General features: G+C 41.7%; 19 non-coding genes across 19 annotated transcripts; 11 read left to right on the top strand and 8 right to left on the bottom strand.

Moving 5' to 3' along the window:
- Positions 1 to 55: 55 nt before the first annotated feature.
- trnaw-cca (transfer RNA tryptophan (anticodon CCA)) lies at positions 56 to 127 on the top strand. Its single transcript has one exon. It is a non-coding gene; the product is annotated as a tRNA-Trp (tRNA).
- Positions 128 to 1,287: 1,160 nt separating this feature from the next.
- trnak-uuu (transfer RNA lysine (anticodon UUU)) lies at positions 1,288 to 1,360 on the bottom strand. The gene has a single exon. It is a non-coding gene; the product is annotated as a tRNA-Lys (tRNA).
- A 166-nt stretch (positions 1,361 to 1,526) lies between these two features.
- trnaw-cca (transfer RNA tryptophan (anticodon CCA)) lies at positions 1,527 to 1,598 on the top strand. The gene has a single exon. It is a non-coding gene; the product is annotated as a tRNA-Trp (tRNA).
- A 1,399-nt stretch (positions 1,599 to 2,997) lies between these two features.
- Positions 2,998 to 3,069, top strand: trnaw-cca (transfer RNA tryptophan (anticodon CCA)). Its single transcript has one exon. It is a non-coding gene; the product is annotated as a tRNA-Trp (tRNA).
- Positions 3,070 to 4,230: 1,161 nt separating this feature from the next.
- trnak-uuu (transfer RNA lysine (anticodon UUU)) lies at positions 4,231 to 4,303 on the bottom strand. The gene has a single exon. It is a non-coding gene; the product is annotated as a tRNA-Lys (tRNA).
- Positions 4,304 to 4,469: 166 nt separating this feature from the next.
- Positions 4,470 to 4,541, top strand: trnaw-cca (transfer RNA tryptophan (anticodon CCA)). Its single transcript has one exon. It is a non-coding gene; the product is annotated as a tRNA-Trp (tRNA).
- A 1,160-nt stretch (positions 4,542 to 5,701) lies between these two features.
- Positions 5,702 to 5,774, bottom strand: trnak-uuu (transfer RNA lysine (anticodon UUU)). The gene has a single exon. It is a non-coding gene; the product is annotated as a tRNA-Lys (tRNA).
- Positions 5,775 to 5,940: 166 nt separating this feature from the next.
- trnaw-cca (transfer RNA tryptophan (anticodon CCA)) lies at positions 5,941 to 6,012 on the top strand. The gene has a single exon. It is a non-coding gene; the product is annotated as a tRNA-Trp (tRNA).
- Positions 6,013 to 7,172: 1,160 nt separating this feature from the next.
- On the bottom strand, positions 7,173 to 7,245 carry trnak-uuu (transfer RNA lysine (anticodon UUU)). The gene has a single exon. It is a non-coding gene; the product is annotated as a tRNA-Lys (tRNA).
- A 166-nt stretch (positions 7,246 to 7,411) lies between these two features.
- Positions 7,412 to 7,483, top strand: trnaw-cca (transfer RNA tryptophan (anticodon CCA)). Its single transcript has one exon. It is a non-coding gene; the product is annotated as a tRNA-Trp (tRNA).
- Positions 7,484 to 8,643: 1,160 nt separating this feature from the next.
- trnak-uuu (transfer RNA lysine (anticodon UUU)) lies at positions 8,644 to 8,716 on the bottom strand. Its single transcript has one exon. It is a non-coding gene; the product is annotated as a tRNA-Lys (tRNA).
- Positions 8,717 to 8,882: 166 nt separating this feature from the next.
- trnaw-cca (transfer RNA tryptophan (anticodon CCA)) lies at positions 8,883 to 8,954 on the top strand. Its single transcript has one exon. It is a non-coding gene; the product is annotated as a tRNA-Trp (tRNA).
- A 1,160-nt stretch (positions 8,955 to 10,114) lies between these two features.
- Positions 10,115 to 10,187, bottom strand: trnak-uuu (transfer RNA lysine (anticodon UUU)). The gene has a single exon. It is a non-coding gene; the product is annotated as a tRNA-Lys (tRNA).
- Positions 10,188 to 10,353: 166 nt separating this feature from the next.
- trnaw-cca (transfer RNA tryptophan (anticodon CCA)) lies at positions 10,354 to 10,425 on the top strand. The gene has a single exon. It is a non-coding gene; the product is annotated as a tRNA-Trp (tRNA).
- A 1,388-nt stretch (positions 10,426 to 11,813) lies between these two features.
- trnaw-cca (transfer RNA tryptophan (anticodon CCA)) lies at positions 11,814 to 11,885 on the top strand. The gene has a single exon. It is a non-coding gene; the product is annotated as a tRNA-Trp (tRNA).
- A 1,161-nt stretch (positions 11,886 to 13,046) lies between these two features.
- Positions 13,047 to 13,119, bottom strand: trnak-uuu (transfer RNA lysine (anticodon UUU)). Its single transcript has one exon. It is a non-coding gene; the product is annotated as a tRNA-Lys (tRNA).
- Positions 13,120 to 13,285: 166 nt separating this feature from the next.
- Positions 13,286 to 13,357, top strand: trnaw-cca (transfer RNA tryptophan (anticodon CCA)). The gene has a single exon. It is a non-coding gene; the product is annotated as a tRNA-Trp (tRNA).
- Positions 13,358 to 14,518: 1,161 nt separating this feature from the next.
- trnak-uuu (transfer RNA lysine (anticodon UUU)) lies at positions 14,519 to 14,591 on the bottom strand. Its single transcript has one exon. It is a non-coding gene; the product is annotated as a tRNA-Lys (tRNA).
- Positions 14,592 to 14,757: 166 nt separating this feature from the next.
- On the top strand, positions 14,758 to 14,829 carry trnaw-cca (transfer RNA tryptophan (anticodon CCA)). Its single transcript has one exon. It is a non-coding gene; the product is annotated as a tRNA-Trp (tRNA).
- The last annotated feature ends 220 nt before the right edge of the window (positions 14,830 to 15,049 follow it).

Here is a 15,049-nt window from a genome sequence, read left to right as displayed (position 1 = left end):
GATACAATCAACGAAATCTGAACTAGGCATCCCCTCCAAAGACGTGTTTTGTCTAGACCTCGTGGCGCAACGGTAGCGTGTCTGACTCCAGATCAGAAGGTTGCGTGTTCAAATCACGTCGTGGTCAGTTTTTTTATGTGTGCAATCTCTACCTCCTTTAAACAGCGAAGTCAATGAATCAACACAAGTACCAATGTGGCTTACAGTACAAACCTCGAACGAAAACAACCAAACCAATTCTGCTTTAGATGACAATTGTCTCTCATAAAAGCCTGTCACACTGCAAATTCCCAGATCAGATGATGCTGTGTGATTGATTGACAGGCTTAAATCAGTCTTCGAACACGGATTTTAACTTCTTATGGCTTAGGGGAAGTGATTCGACATCTGGATGAGAAGAGTGCCCAAAGTAAACTGCCTGTTACTCAGGCCCAGAATCTAGGATATGCATATAAATGGTAGATTTGGATAGAACACACTTTAAAGTTTCCAAAACCGTTCAAATGATGTCTGTGAGTATAACAGAACTGATATGGCAGGTGAAAATCTGAGGAAAATCCATCCGGGAAGTGGGATTTTTTTGATGTGGGAATATTTCAATTGAATGCCTATTGAGTTTCTAATGGGTTAGGACCCAGATTGCAGTTCCTATGGCTTCCACTAGATGTCAACAGTCTTTAGACATTGTTTCAGGATTGTTTTCTGAAAAATGAAGAAGAATGAGACCTTCTGTCAGTGGACTGAGGAAGCATGCAGTGCTGGTTTGCGCACATGACCAAGTGCGTGCCCGTCGTTGTTTTTCCTTTCTATTGAATACGCTATTGTCCGGTTGAAATATTATCGAGTAATTAGACAATTGCCAACCTGAAGATTAATTATAAAAATCGTTTGACATGTTTCAACAAACTTTACCGGTACTGTTCGGACGTATTCGTCTGCGTGTTTTGACCGCCTTTGAGCCAGTGGATTACTGAACACAACGCGCCAACAAAACTGAGATTTTGGGATATAAAGAGGGACTTTATTGAACAAAACAAACATTTATTGTGTAGCTGAGACTCTTGTGACTGCAACCAGATGAAAATCTTCAAAGGTAAGTGATTAATTTGATGGCTATTTCTGACTTTCGTGACTCTATATGATTGGAAAATGTTTGTATGCTTTTGGAAGATGGGCGCTGTCCTCAGATAATCGCATGGTATGCTTTCGCAGTAAAGCCATTTTTAAATCTGACCAAATGAAAGTATGGAAAGACTGCCTACTGAAGGAAGGTTAACATTAAAGCAGCGCCCGAACAGGGACTTGAACCCTGGACCCTCAGATTAAAAGTCTGATGCTCTACCGACTGAGCTATTCGGGCTCAGCATTTACTTATTTTCATACACCTAACCTGTCGGGCAGAGGCACGTGCTGACGAGGGGGCATTGTCAGATAATACATTTCCCAAGAGATCCAGGCCTCCATTCCAAATGATACAATCAACGAAATCTGAACTACGCATCCCCTCCAAAGATGCGTTTTGTCTAGACCTCGTGGCGCAACGGTAGCGTGTCTGACTCCAGATCAGAAGGTTGCGTGTTCAAATCACGTCGTGGTCAGTGTTTTTATGTGTGCAATCTCTACCTTCTTTAAACAGCGAAGTCAATGAATCAACACAAGTACCAATGTGGCTTACAGTACAAACCTCGAACGAAAACAACCAAACCAATTCTGCTTTAGATGACAATTGTCTCTCATAAAAGCCTGGCACACTGCAAATTCCCAGATCAGATGATGCTGTGTGATTGATTGACAGGCTTAAATCAGTCTTCGAACACGGATTTTAACTTCTTATGGCTTAGGGGAAGTGATTCGACATCTGGATGAGAAGAGTGCCCAAAGTAAACTGCCTGTTACTCAGGCCCAGAATCTAGGATATGCATATAAATGGTAGATTTGGATAGAACACACTTTAAAGTTTCCAAAACCGTTCAAATGATGTCTGTGAGTATAACAGAACTGATATGGCAGGTGAAAATCTGAGGAAAATCCATCCGGGAAGTGGGATTTCTTTTGATGTGGGAAGTTTTCAATTGAATGCCTATTGAGTTTCTAATGGGTTAGGACCCAGATTGCAGTTCCTATGGCTTCCACTAGATGTCAACAGTCTTTAGACATTGTTTCAGGATTGTTTTCTGAAAAATGAAGAAGAATGAGACCTTCTGTCAGTGGACTGAGGAAGCATGCAGTGCTGGTTTGCGCACATGACCAAGTGCGTGCCCGTCGTTGTTTTCCTTTCTATTGAATACGCTATTGTCCGGTTGAAATATTATCGAGTAATTAGACAATTGCCAACCTGAAGATTAATTATAAAAATCGTTTGACATGTTTCAACAAACTTTACCGGTACTGTTCGGACGTATTCGTCTGCGTGTTTTGACCGCCTTTGAGCCAGTGGATTACTGAACACAACGCGCCAACAAAACTGAGTTTTTGGGATATAAAGAGGGACTTTATTGAACAAAACAAACATTTATTGTGTAGCTGAGACTCTTGTGACTGCAACCAGATGAAAATCTTCAAAGGTAAGTGATTAATTTGATGGCTATTTCTGACTTTCGTGACTCTATATGATTGGAAAATGTTTGTATGCTTTTGGAAGAGGGGCGCTGTCCTCAGATAATCGCATGGTATGCTTTCGCAGTAAAGCCATTTTTAAATCTGACCAAATGCAAGTATGGAAAGACTGCCTACTGAAGGAAGGTGAACATTAAAGCAGCGCCCGAACAGGGACTTGAACCCTGGACCCTCAGTTTAAAAGTCTGATGCTTTACCGACTGAGCTATTCGGGCTCTGCATTTACTTATTTTCATACACCTAACCTGTCGGGCAGAGGCACGTGCTGACGAGGGGGCATTGTCAGATAATACATTTCCCAAGAGATCCAGGCCTCCATTCCAAATGATACAATCAACGAAATCTGAACTAGGCATCCCCTCCAAAGACGTGTTTTGTCTAGACCTCGTGGCGCAACGGTAGCGTGTCTGACTCCAGATCAGAAGGTTGTGTGTTCAAATCACGTCGTGGTCAGTTTTTTTATGTGTGCAATCTCTACCTCCTTTAAACAGCGAAGTCAATGAATCAACACAAGTACCAATGTGGCTTACAGTACAAACCTCGAACGAAAACAACCAAACCAATTCTGCTTTAGATGACAATTGTCTCTCATAAAAGCCTGGCACACTGCAAATTCCCAGATCAGATGATGCTGTGTGATTGATTGACAGGCTTAAATCAGTCTTCGAACACGGATTTTAACTTCTTATGGCTTAGGGGAAGTGATTCGACATCTGGATGAGAAGAGTGCCCAAAGTAAACTGCCTGTTACTTAGGCCCAGAATCTAGGATATGCATATAAATGGTAGATTTGGATAGAACACACTTTAAAGTTTCCAAAACCGTTCAAATGATGTCTGTGAGTATAACAGAACTGATATGGCAGGTGAAAATCTGAGGAAAATCCATCCGGGAAGTGGGATTCTTTTTGATGTGGGAAGTTTTCAATTGAATGCCTATTGAGTTTCTAATGGGTTAGGACCCAGATTGCAGTTCCTATGGCTTCCACTAGATGTCAACAGTCTTTAGACATTGTTTCAGGATTGTTTTCTGAAAAATGAAGAAGAATGAGACCTTCTGTCAGTGGACTGAGGAAGCATGCAGTGCTGGTTTGCGCACATGACCAAGTGCGTGCCCGTCGTTGTTTTTCCTTTCTATTGAATACGCTATTGTCCGGTTGAAATATTATCGAGTAATTAGACAATTGCCAACCTGAAGATTAATTATAAAAATCGTTTGACATGTTTCAACAAACTTTACCGGTACTGTTCGGACGTATTCGTCTGCGTGTTTTGACCGCCTTTGAGCCAGTGGATTACTGAACACAACGCGCCAACAAAACTGAGTTTTTGGGATATAAAGAGGGACTTTATTGAACAAAACAAACATTTATTGTGTAGCTGAGACTCTTGTGACTGCAACCAGATGAAAATCTTCAAAGGTAAGTGATTAATTTGATGGCTATTTCTGAATTTCGTGACTCTATATGATTGGAAAATGTTTGTATGCTTTTGGAAGAGGGGCGCTGTCCTCAGATAATCGCATGGTATGCTTTCGCAGTAAAGCCATTTTTAAATCTGACCAAATGCAAGTATGGAAAGACTGCCTACTGAAGGATGGTGAACATTAAAACAGTGCCCGAACAGGGACTTGAACCCTGGACCCTCAGTTTAAAAGTCTGATGCTTTACCGACTGAGCTATTCGGGCTCTGCATTTACTTATTTTCATACACCTAACCTGTCGGGCAGAGGCACGTGCTGACGAGGGGGCATTGTCAGATAATACATTTCCCAAGAGATCCAGGCCTCCATTCCAAATGATACAATCAACGAAATCTGAACTAGGCATCCCCTCCAAAGACGTGTTTTGTCTAGACCTCGTGGCGCAACGGTAGCGTGTCTGACTCCAGATCAGAAGGTTGCGTGTTCAAATCACGTCGTGGTCAGTTTTTTTATGTGTGCAATCTCTACCTCCTTTAAACAGCGAAGTCAATGAATCAACACAAGTACCAATGTGGCTTACAGTACAAACCTCGAACGAAAACAACCAAACCAATTCTGCTTTAGATGACAATTGTCTCTCATAAAAGCCTGTCACACTGCAAATTCCCAGATCAGATGATGCTGTGTGATTGATTGACAGGCTTAAATCAGTCTTCGAACACGGATTTTAACTTCTTATGGCTTAGGGGAAGTGATTCGACATCTGGATGAGAAGAGTGCCCAAAGTAAACTGCCTGTTACTCAGGCCCAGAATCTAGGATATGCATATAAATGGTAGATTTGGATAGAACACACTTTAAAGTTTCCAAAACCGTTCAAATGATGTCTGTGAGTATAACAGAACTGATATGGCAGGTGAAAATCTGAGGAAAATCCATCCGGGAAGTGGGATTTTTTTGATGTGGGAATATTTCAATTGAATGCCTATTGAGTTTCTAATGGGTTAGGACCCAGATTGCAGTTCCTATGGCTTCCACTAGATGTCAACAGTCTTTAGACATTGTTTCAGGATTGTTTTCTGAAAAATGAAGAAGAATGAGACCTTCTGTCAGTGGACTGAGGAAGCATGCAGTGCTGGTTTGCGCACATGACCAAGTGCGTGCCCGTCGTTGTTTTTCCTTTCTATTGAATACGCTATTGTCCGGTTGAAATATTATCGAGTAATTAGACAATTGCCAACCTGAAGATTAATTATAAAAATCGTTTGACATGTTTCAACAAACTTTACCGGTACTGTTCGGACGTATTCGTCTGCGTGTTTTGACCGCCTTTGAGCCAGTGGATTACTGAACACAACGCGCCAACAAAACTGAGTTTTTGGGATATAAAGAGGGACTTTATTGAACAAAACAAACATTTATTGTGTAGCTGAGACTCTTGTGACTGCAACCAGATGAAAATCTTCAAAGGTAAGTGATTAATTTGATGGCTATTTCTGAATTTTGTGACTCTATATGATTGGAAAATGTTTGTATGCTTTTGGAAGAGGGGCGCTGTCCTCAGATAATCGCATGGTATGCTTTCGCAGTAAAGCCATTTTTAAATCTGACCAAATGCAAGTATGGAAAGACTGCCTACTGAAGGATGGTGAACATTAAAGCAGTGCCCGAACAGGGACTTGAACCCTGGACCCTCAGTTTAAAAGTCTGATGCTTTACCGACTGAGCTATTCGGGCTCTGCATTTACTTATTTTCATACACCTAACCTGTCGGGCAGAGGCACGTGCTGACGAGGGGGCATTGTCAGATAATACATTTCCCAAGAGATCCAGGCCTCCATTCCATATGATACAATCAACGAAATCTGAACTAGGCATCCCCTCCAAAGACGTGTTTTGTCTAGACCTCGTGGCGCAACGGTAGCGTGTCTGACTCCAGATCAGAAGGTTGCGTGTTCAAATCACGTCGTGGTCAGTTTTTTTATGTGTGCAATCTCTACCTCCTTTAAACAGCGAAGTCAATGAATCAACACAAGTACCAATGTGGCTTACAGTACAAACCTCGAACGAAAACAACCAAACCAATTCTGCTTTAGATGACAATTGTCTCTCATAAAAGCCTGTCACACTGCAAATTCCCAGATCAGATGATGCTGTGTGATTGATTGACAGGCTTAAATCAGTCTTCGAACACGGATTTTAACTTCTTATGGCTTAGGGGAAGTGATTCGACATCTGGATGAGAAGAGTGCCCAAAGTAAACTGCCTGTTACTCAGGCCCAGAATCTAGGATATGCATATAAATGGTAGATTTGGATAGAACACACTTTAAAGTTTCCAAAACCGTTCAAATGATGTCTGTGAGTATAACAGAACTGATATGGCAGGTGAAAATCTGAGGAAAATCCATCCGGGAAGTGGGATTTTTTTGATGTGGGAATATTTCAATTGAATGCCTATTGAGTTTCTAATGGGTTAGGACCCAGATTGCAGTTCCTATGGCTTCCACTAGATGTCAACAGTCTTTAGACATTGTTTCAGGATTGTTTTCTGAAAAATGAAGAAGAATGAGACCTTCTGTCAGTGGACTGAGGAAGCATGCAGTGCTGGTTTGCGCACATGACCAAGTGCGTGCCCGTCGTTGTTTTTCCTTTCTATTGAATACGCTATTGTCCGGTTGAAATATTATCGAGTAATTAGACAATTGCCAACCTGAAGATTAATTATAAAAATCGTTTGACATGTTTCAACAAACTTTACCGGTACTGTTCGGACGTATTCGTCTGCGTGTTTTGACCGCCTTTGAGCCAGTGGATTACTGAACACAACGCGCCAACAAAACTGAGTTTTTGGGATATAAAGAGGGACTTTATTGAACAAAACAAACATTTATTGTGTAGCTGAGACTCTTGTGACTGCAACCAGATGAAAATCTTCAAAGGTAAGTGATTAATTTGATGGCTATTTCTGACTTTCGTGACTCTATATGATTGGAAAATGTTTGTATGCTTTTGGAAGATGGGCGCTGTCCTCAGATAATCGCATGGTATGCTTTCGCAGTAAAGCCATTTTTAAATCTGACCAAATGAAAGTATGGAAAGACTGCCTACTGAAGGAAGGTGAACATTAAAGCAGCGCCCGAACAGGGACTTGAACCCTGGACCCTCAGATTAAAAGTCTGATGCTCTACCGACTGAGCTATTCGGGCTCAGCATTTACTTATTTTCATACACCTAACCTGTCGGGCAGAGGCACGTGCTGACGAGGGGGCATTGTCAGATAATACATTTCCCAAGAGATCCAGGCCTCCATTCCAAATGATACAATCAACGAAATCTGAACTAGGCATCCCCTCCAAAGATGCGTTTTGTCTAGACCTCGTGGCGCAACGGTACCGTGTCTGACTCCAGATCAGAAGGTTGCGTGTTCAAATCACGTCGTGGTCAGTGTTTTTATGTGTGCGATCTCTACCTTCTTTAAACAGCGAAGTCAATGAATCAACACAAGTACCAATGTGGCTTACAGTACAAACCTCGAACGAAAACAACCAAACCAATTCTGCTTTAGATGACAATTGTCTCTCATAAAAGCCTGGCACACTGCAAATTCCCAGATCAGATGATGCTGTGTGATTGATTGACAGGCTTAAATCAGTCTTCGAACACGGATTTTAACTTCTTATGGCTTAGGGGAAGTGATTCGACATCTGGATGAGAAGAGTGCCCAAAGTAAACTGCCTGTTACTCAGGCCCAGAATCTAGGATATGCATATAAATGGTAGATTTGGATAGAACACACTTTAAAGTTTCCAAAACCGTTCAAATGATGTCTGTGAGTATAACAGAACTGATATGGCAGGTGAAAATCTGAGGAAAATCCATCCGGGAAGTGGGATTTTTTTGATGTGGGAAGTTTTCAATTGAATGCCTATTGAGTTTCTAATGGGTTAGGACCCAGATTGCAGTTCCTATGGCTTCCACTAGATGTCAACAGTCTTTAGACATTGTTTCAGGATTGTTTTCTGAAAAATGAAGAAGAATGAGACCTTCTGTCAGTGGACTGAGGAAGCATGCAGTGCTGGTTTGCGCACATGACCAAGTGCGTGCCCGTCGTTGTTTTTCCTTTCTATTGAATACGCTATTGTCCGGTTGAAATATTATCGAGTAATTAGACAATTGCCAACCTGAAGATTAATTATAAAAATCGTTTGACATGTTTCAACAAACTTTACCGGTACTGTTCGGACGTATTCGTCTGCGTGTTTTGACCGCCTTTGAGCCAGTGGATTACTGAACACAACGCGCCAACAAAACTGAGTTTTTGGGATATAAAGAGGGACTTTATTGAACAAAACAAACATTTATTGTGTAGCTGAGACTCTTGTGACTGCAACCAGATGAAAATCTTCAAAGGTAAGTGATTAATTTGATGGCTATTTCTGACTTTCGTGACTCTATATGATTGGAAAATGTTTGTATGCTTTTGGAAGAGGGGCGCTGTCCTCAGATAATCGCATGGTATGCTTTCGCAGTAAAGCCATTTTTAAATCTGACCAAATGCAAGTATGGAAAGACTGCCTACTGAAGGATGGTGAACATAAAAGCAGTGCCCGAACAGGGACTTGAACCCTGGACCCTCAGTTTAAAAGTCTGATGCTTTACCGACTGAGCTATTCGGGCTCTGCATTTACTTATTTTCATACACCTAACCTGTCGGGCAGAGGCACGTGCTGACGAGGGGGCATTGTCAGATAATACATTTCCCAAGAGATCCAGGCCTCCATTCCAAATGATACAATCAACGAAATCTGAACTAGGCATCCCCTCCAAAGACGTGTTTTGTCTAGACCTCGTGGCGCAACGGTAGCGTGTCTGACTCCAGATCAGAAGGTTGCGTGTTCAAATCACGTCGTGGTCATTTTTTTTATGTGTGCAATCTCTACCTCCTTTAAACAGCGAAGTCAATGAATCAACACAAGTACCAATGTGGCTTACAGTACAAACCTCGAACGAAAACAACCAAACCAATTCTGCTTTAGATGACAATTGTCTCTCATAAAAGCCTGTCACACTGCAAATTCCCAGATCAGATGATGCTGTGTGATTGATTGACAGGCTTAAATCAGTCTTCGAACACGGATTTTAACTTCTTATGGCTTAGGGGAAGTGATTCGACATCTGGATGAGAAGAGTGCCCAAAGTAAACTGCCTGTTACTCAGGCCCAGAATCTAGGATATGCATATAAATGGTAGATTTGGATAGAACACACTTTAAAGTTTCCAAAACCGTTCAAATGATGTCTGTGAGTATAACAGAACTGATATGGCAGGTGAAAATCTGAGGAAAATCCATCCGGGAAGTGGGATTTTTTTGATGTGGGAATATTTCAATTGAATGCCTATTGAGTTTCTAATGGGTTAGGACCCAGATTGCAGTTCCTATGGCTTCCACTAGATGTCAACAGTCTTTAGACATTGTTTCAGGATTGTTTTCTGAAAAATGAAGAAGAATGAGACCTTCTGTCAGTGGACTGAGGAAGCATGCAGTGCTGGTTTGCGCACATGACCAAGTGCGTGCCCGTCGTTGTTTTTCCTTTCTATTGAATACGCTATTGTCCGGTTGAAATATTATCGAGTAATTAGACAATTGCCAACCTGAAGATTAATTATAAAAATCGTTTGACATGTTTCAACAAACTTTACCGGTACTGTTCGGACGTATTCGTCTGCGTGTTTTGACCGCCTTTGAGCCAGTGGATTACTGAACACAACGCGCCAACAAAACTGAGATTTTGGGATATAAAGAGGGACTTTATTGAACAAAACAAACATTTATTGTGTAGCTGAGACTCTTGTGACTGCAACCAGATGAAAATCTTCAAAGGTAAGTGATTAATTTGATGGCTATTTCTGACTTTCGTGACTCTATATGATTGGAAAATGTTTGTATGCTTTTGGAAGATGGGCGCTGTCCTCAGATAATCGCATGGTATGCTTTCGCAGTAAAGCCATTTTTAAATCTGACCAAATGAAAGTATGGAAAGACTGCCTACTGAAGGAAGGTTAACATTAAAGCAGCGCCCGAACAGGGACTTGAACCCTGGACCCTCAGATTAAAAGTCTGATGCTCTACCGACTGAGCTATTCGGGCTCAGCATTTACTTATTTTCATACACCTAACCTGTCGGGCAGAGGCACGTGCTGACGAGGGGGCATTGTCAGATAATACATTTCCCAAGAGATCCAGGCCTCCATTCCAAATGATACAATCAACGAAATCTGAACTAGGCATCCCCTCCAAAGATGCGTTTTGTCTAGACCTCGTGGCGCAACGGTAGCGTGTCTGACTCCAGATCAGAAGGTTGCGTGTTCAAATCACGTCGTGGTCAATGTTTTTATGTGTGCAATCTCTACCTTCTTTAAACAGCGAAGTCAATGAATCAACACAAGTACCAATGTGGCTTACAGTACAAACCTCGAACGAAAACAACCAAACCAATTCTGCTTTAGATGACAATTGTCTCTCATAAAAGCCTGGCACACTGCAAATTCCCAGATCAGATGATGCTGTGTGATTGATTGACAGGCTTAAATCAGTCTTCGAACACGGATTTTAACTTCTTATGGCTTAGGGGAAGTGATTCGACATCTGGATGAGAAGAGTGCCCAAAGTAAACTGCCTGTTACTCAGGCCCAGAATCTAGGATATGCATATAAATGGTAGATTTGGATAGAACACACTTTAAAGTTTCCAAAACCGTTCAAATGATGTCTGTGAGTATAACAGAACTGATATGGCAGGTGAAAATCTGAGGAAAATCCATCCGGGAAGTGGGATTTCTTTTGATGTGGGAAGTTTTCAATTGAATGCCTATTGAGTTTCTAATGGGTTAGGACCCAGATTGCAGTTCCTATGGCTTCCACTAGATGTCAACAGTCTTTAGACATTGTTTCAGGATTGTTTTCTGAAAAATGAAGAAGAATGAGACCTTCTGTCTGTGGACTGAGGAAGCATGCAGTGCTGGTTTGCGCACATGACCAAGTGCGTGCCCGTCGTTGTTTTCCTTTCTATTGAATACGCTATTGTCCGGTTGAAATATTATCGAGTAATTAGACAATTGCCAACCTGAAGATTAATTATAAAAATCGTTTGACATGTTTCAACAAACTTTACCGGTACTGTTCGGACGTATTCGTCTGCGTGTTTTGACCGCCTTTGAGCCAGTGGATTACTGAACACAACGCGCCAACAAAACTGAGATTTTGGGATATAAAGAGGGACTTTATTGAACAAAACAAACATTTATTGTGTAGCTGAGACTCTTGTGACTGCAACCAGATGAAAATCTTCAAAGGTAAGTGATTAATTTGATGGCTATTTCTGACTTTCGTGACTCTATATGATTGGAAAATGTTTGTATGCGGGGCGCTGTCCTCAGATAATCGCATGGTATGCTTTCGCAGTAAAGCCATTTTTAAATCTGACCAAATGCAAGTATGGAAAGACTGCCTACTGAAGGAAGGTGAACATTAAAGAAGAACCGAACAGGGACTTGAACCCTGGACCCTCAGTTTAAAAGTCTGATGCTCTACCGACTGAGCTATTCGGGCTCTGCATTTACTTATTTTCATACACCTAACCTGTCGGGCAGAGGCACGTGCTGACGAGGGGGCATTGTCAGATAATACATTTCCCAAGAGATCCAGGCCTCCATTCCAAATGATACAATCAACGAAATCTGAACTAGGCATCCCCTCCAAAGATGCATTTTGTCTAGACCTCGTGGCGCAACGGTAGCGTGTCTGACTCCAGATCAGAAGGTTGCGTGTTCAAATCACGTCGTGGTCTGTGTTTTTATGTGTGCAATCTCTACCTTCTTTAAACAGCGAAGTCAATGAATCAACACAAGTACCAATGTGGCTTACAGTACAAACCTCGAACGAAAACAAAAAAACCAATTCTGCTTTAGATGACAACTGTCTCTCATAAAAGCCTGGCACACTGCAAATTCCCAGATCAGATGATGCTGTGTGATTGATTGACAGGCTTAAATCAGTCTTCGAACACGGATTTTAACTTCTTATGGCTTAGGGGAAGTGATTCGACATCTGGATGAGAAGAGTGCCCAAAGTAAACTGCCTGTTACTCAGGCCCAGAATCTAGGATATGCATATAAATGGTAGATTTGGATAGAACACACTTTAAAGTTTCCAAAACCGTTCAAATGATGTCTGTGAGTATAACAGAACTGATATGGCAGGTGAAAATCTGAGGAAAATCCATCCGGGAAGTGGGATTTCTTTTGATGTGGGAAGTTTTCAATTGAATGCCTATTGAGTTTCTAATGGGTTAGGACCCAGATTGCAGTTCCTATGGCTTCCACTAGATGTCAACAGTCTTTAGACATTGTTTCAGGATTGTTTTCTGAAAAATGAAGAAGAATGAGACCTTCTGTCAGTGGACTGAGGAAGCATGCAGTGCTGGTTTGCGCACATGACCAAGTGCGTGCCCGTCGTTGTTTTTCCTTTCTATTGAATACGCTATTGTCCGGTTGAAATATTATCGAGTATTTAGACAATTGCCAACCTGAAGATTAATTATAAAAATCGTTTGACATGTTTCAACAAACTTTACCGGTACTGTTCGGACGTATTCGTCTGCGTGTTTTGACCGCCTTTGAGCCAGTGGATTACTGAACACAACGCGCCAACAAAACTGAGATTTTGGGATATAAAGAGGGACTTTATTGAACAAAACAAACATTTATTGTGTAGCTGAGACTCTTGTGACTGCAACCAGATGAAAATCTTCAAAGGTAAGTGATTAATTTGATGGCTATTTCTGACTTTCGTGACTCTATATGATTGGAAAATGTTTGTATGCTTTTGGAAGAGGGGCGCTGTCCTCAGATAATCGCATGGTATGCTTTCGCAGTAAAGCCATTTTTAAATCTGACCAAATGCAAGTATGGAAAGACTGCCTACTGAAGGATGGTGAACATTAAAGCAGTGCCCGAACAGGGACTTGAACCCTGGACCCTCAGTTTAAAAGTCTGATGCTTTACCGACTGAGCTATTCGGGCTCTGCATTTACTTATTTTCATACACCTAACCTGTCGGGCAGAGGCACGTGCTGACGAGGGGGCATTGTCAGATAATACATTTCCCAAGAGATCCAGGCCTCCATTCCAAATGATACAATCAACGAAATCTGAACTAGGCATCCCCTCCAAAGACGTGTTTTGTCTAGACCTCGTGGCGCAACGGTAGCGTGTCTGACTCCAGATCAGAAGGTTGCGTGTTGAAATCACGTCGTGGTCAGTTTTTTTATGTGTGCAATCTCTACCTCCTTTAAACAGCGAAGTCAATGAATCAACACAAGTACCAATGTGGCTTACAGTACAAACCTCGAACGAAAACAACCAAACCAATTCTGCTTTAGATGACAATTGTCTCTCATAAAAGCCTGTCACACTGCAAATTCCCAGATCAGATGATGCTGTGTGATTGATTGACAGGCTTAAATCAGTCTTCGAACACGGATTTTAACTTCTTATGGCTTAGGGGAAGTGATTCGACATCTGGATGAGAAGAGTGCCCAAAGTAAACTGCCTGTTACTCAGGCCCAGAATCTAGGATATGCATATAAATGGTAGATTTGGATAGAACACACTTTAAAGTTTCCAAAACCGTTCAAATGATGTCTGTGAGTATAACAGAACTGATATGGCAGGTGAAAATCTGAGGAAAATCCATCCGGGAAGTGGGATTTCTTTTGATGTGGGAAGTTTTCAATTGAATGCCTATTGAGTTTCTAATGGGTTAGGACCCAGATTGCAGTTCCTATGGCTTCCACTAGATGTCAACAGTCTTTAGACATTGTTTCAGGATTGTTTTCTGAAAAATGAAGAAGAATGAGACCTTCTGTCAGTGGACTGAGGAAGCATGCAGTGCTGGTTTGCGCACATGACCAAGTGCGTGCCCGTCGTTGTTTTTCCTTTCTATTGAATACGCTATTGTCCGGTTGAAATATTATCGAGTATTTAGACAATTGCCAACCTGAAGATTAATTATAAAAATCGTTTGACATGTTTCAACAAACTTTACCGGTACTGTTCGGACGTATTCGTCTGCGTGTTTTGACCGCCTTTGAGCCAGTGGATTACTGAACACAACGCGCCAACAAAACTGAGTTTTTGGGATATAAAGAGGGACTTTATTGAACAAAACAAACATTTATTGTGTAGCTGAGACTCTTGTGACTGCAACCAGATGAAAATCTTCAAAGGTAAGTGATTAATTTGATGGCTATTTCTGACTTTCGTGACTCTATATGATTGGAAAATGTTTGTATGCTTTTGGAAGAGGGGCGCTGTCCTCAGATAATCGCATGGTATGCTTTCGCAGTAAAGCCATTTTTAAATCTGACCAAATGCAAGTATGGAAAGACTGCCTACTGAAGGATGGTGAACATTAAAGCAGTGCCCGAACAGGGACTTGAACCCTGGACCCTCAGTTTAAAAGTCTGATGCTTTACCGACTGAGCTATTCGGGCTCTGCATTTACTTATTTTCATACACCTAACCTGTCGGGCAGAGGCACGTGCTGACGAGGGGGCATTGTCAGATAATACATTTCCCAAGAGATCCAGGCCTCCATTCCAAATGATACAATCAACGAAATCTGAACTAGGCATCCCCTCCAAAGACGTGTTTTGTCTAGACCTCGTGGCGCAACGGTAGCGTGTCTGACTCCAGATCAGAAGGTTGCGTGTTCAAATCACGTCGTGGTCAGTTTTTTTATGTGTGCAATCTCTACCTCCTTTAAACAGCGAAGTCAATGAATCAACACAAGTACCAATGTGGCTTACAGTACAAACCTCGAACGAAAACAACCAAACCAATTCTGCTTTAGATGACAATTGTCTCTCATAAAAGCCTGTCACACTGCAAATTCCCAGATCAGATGATGCTGTGTGATTGATTGACAGGCTTAAATCAGTCTTCGAACACG

Source organism: Salmo salar, chromosome 03, assembly GCF_965601325.2.
Source record: "Salmo salar chromosome 03, fSalSal1, whole genome shotgun sequence".
NCBI lineage: Eukaryota > Metazoa > Chordata > Actinopteri > Salmoniformes > Salmonidae > Salmo > Salmo salar.
The sequence above is the reverse complement of the archived record's forward strand: the minus strand, read 5'-3'. Positions and strand labels throughout refer to the sequence as shown.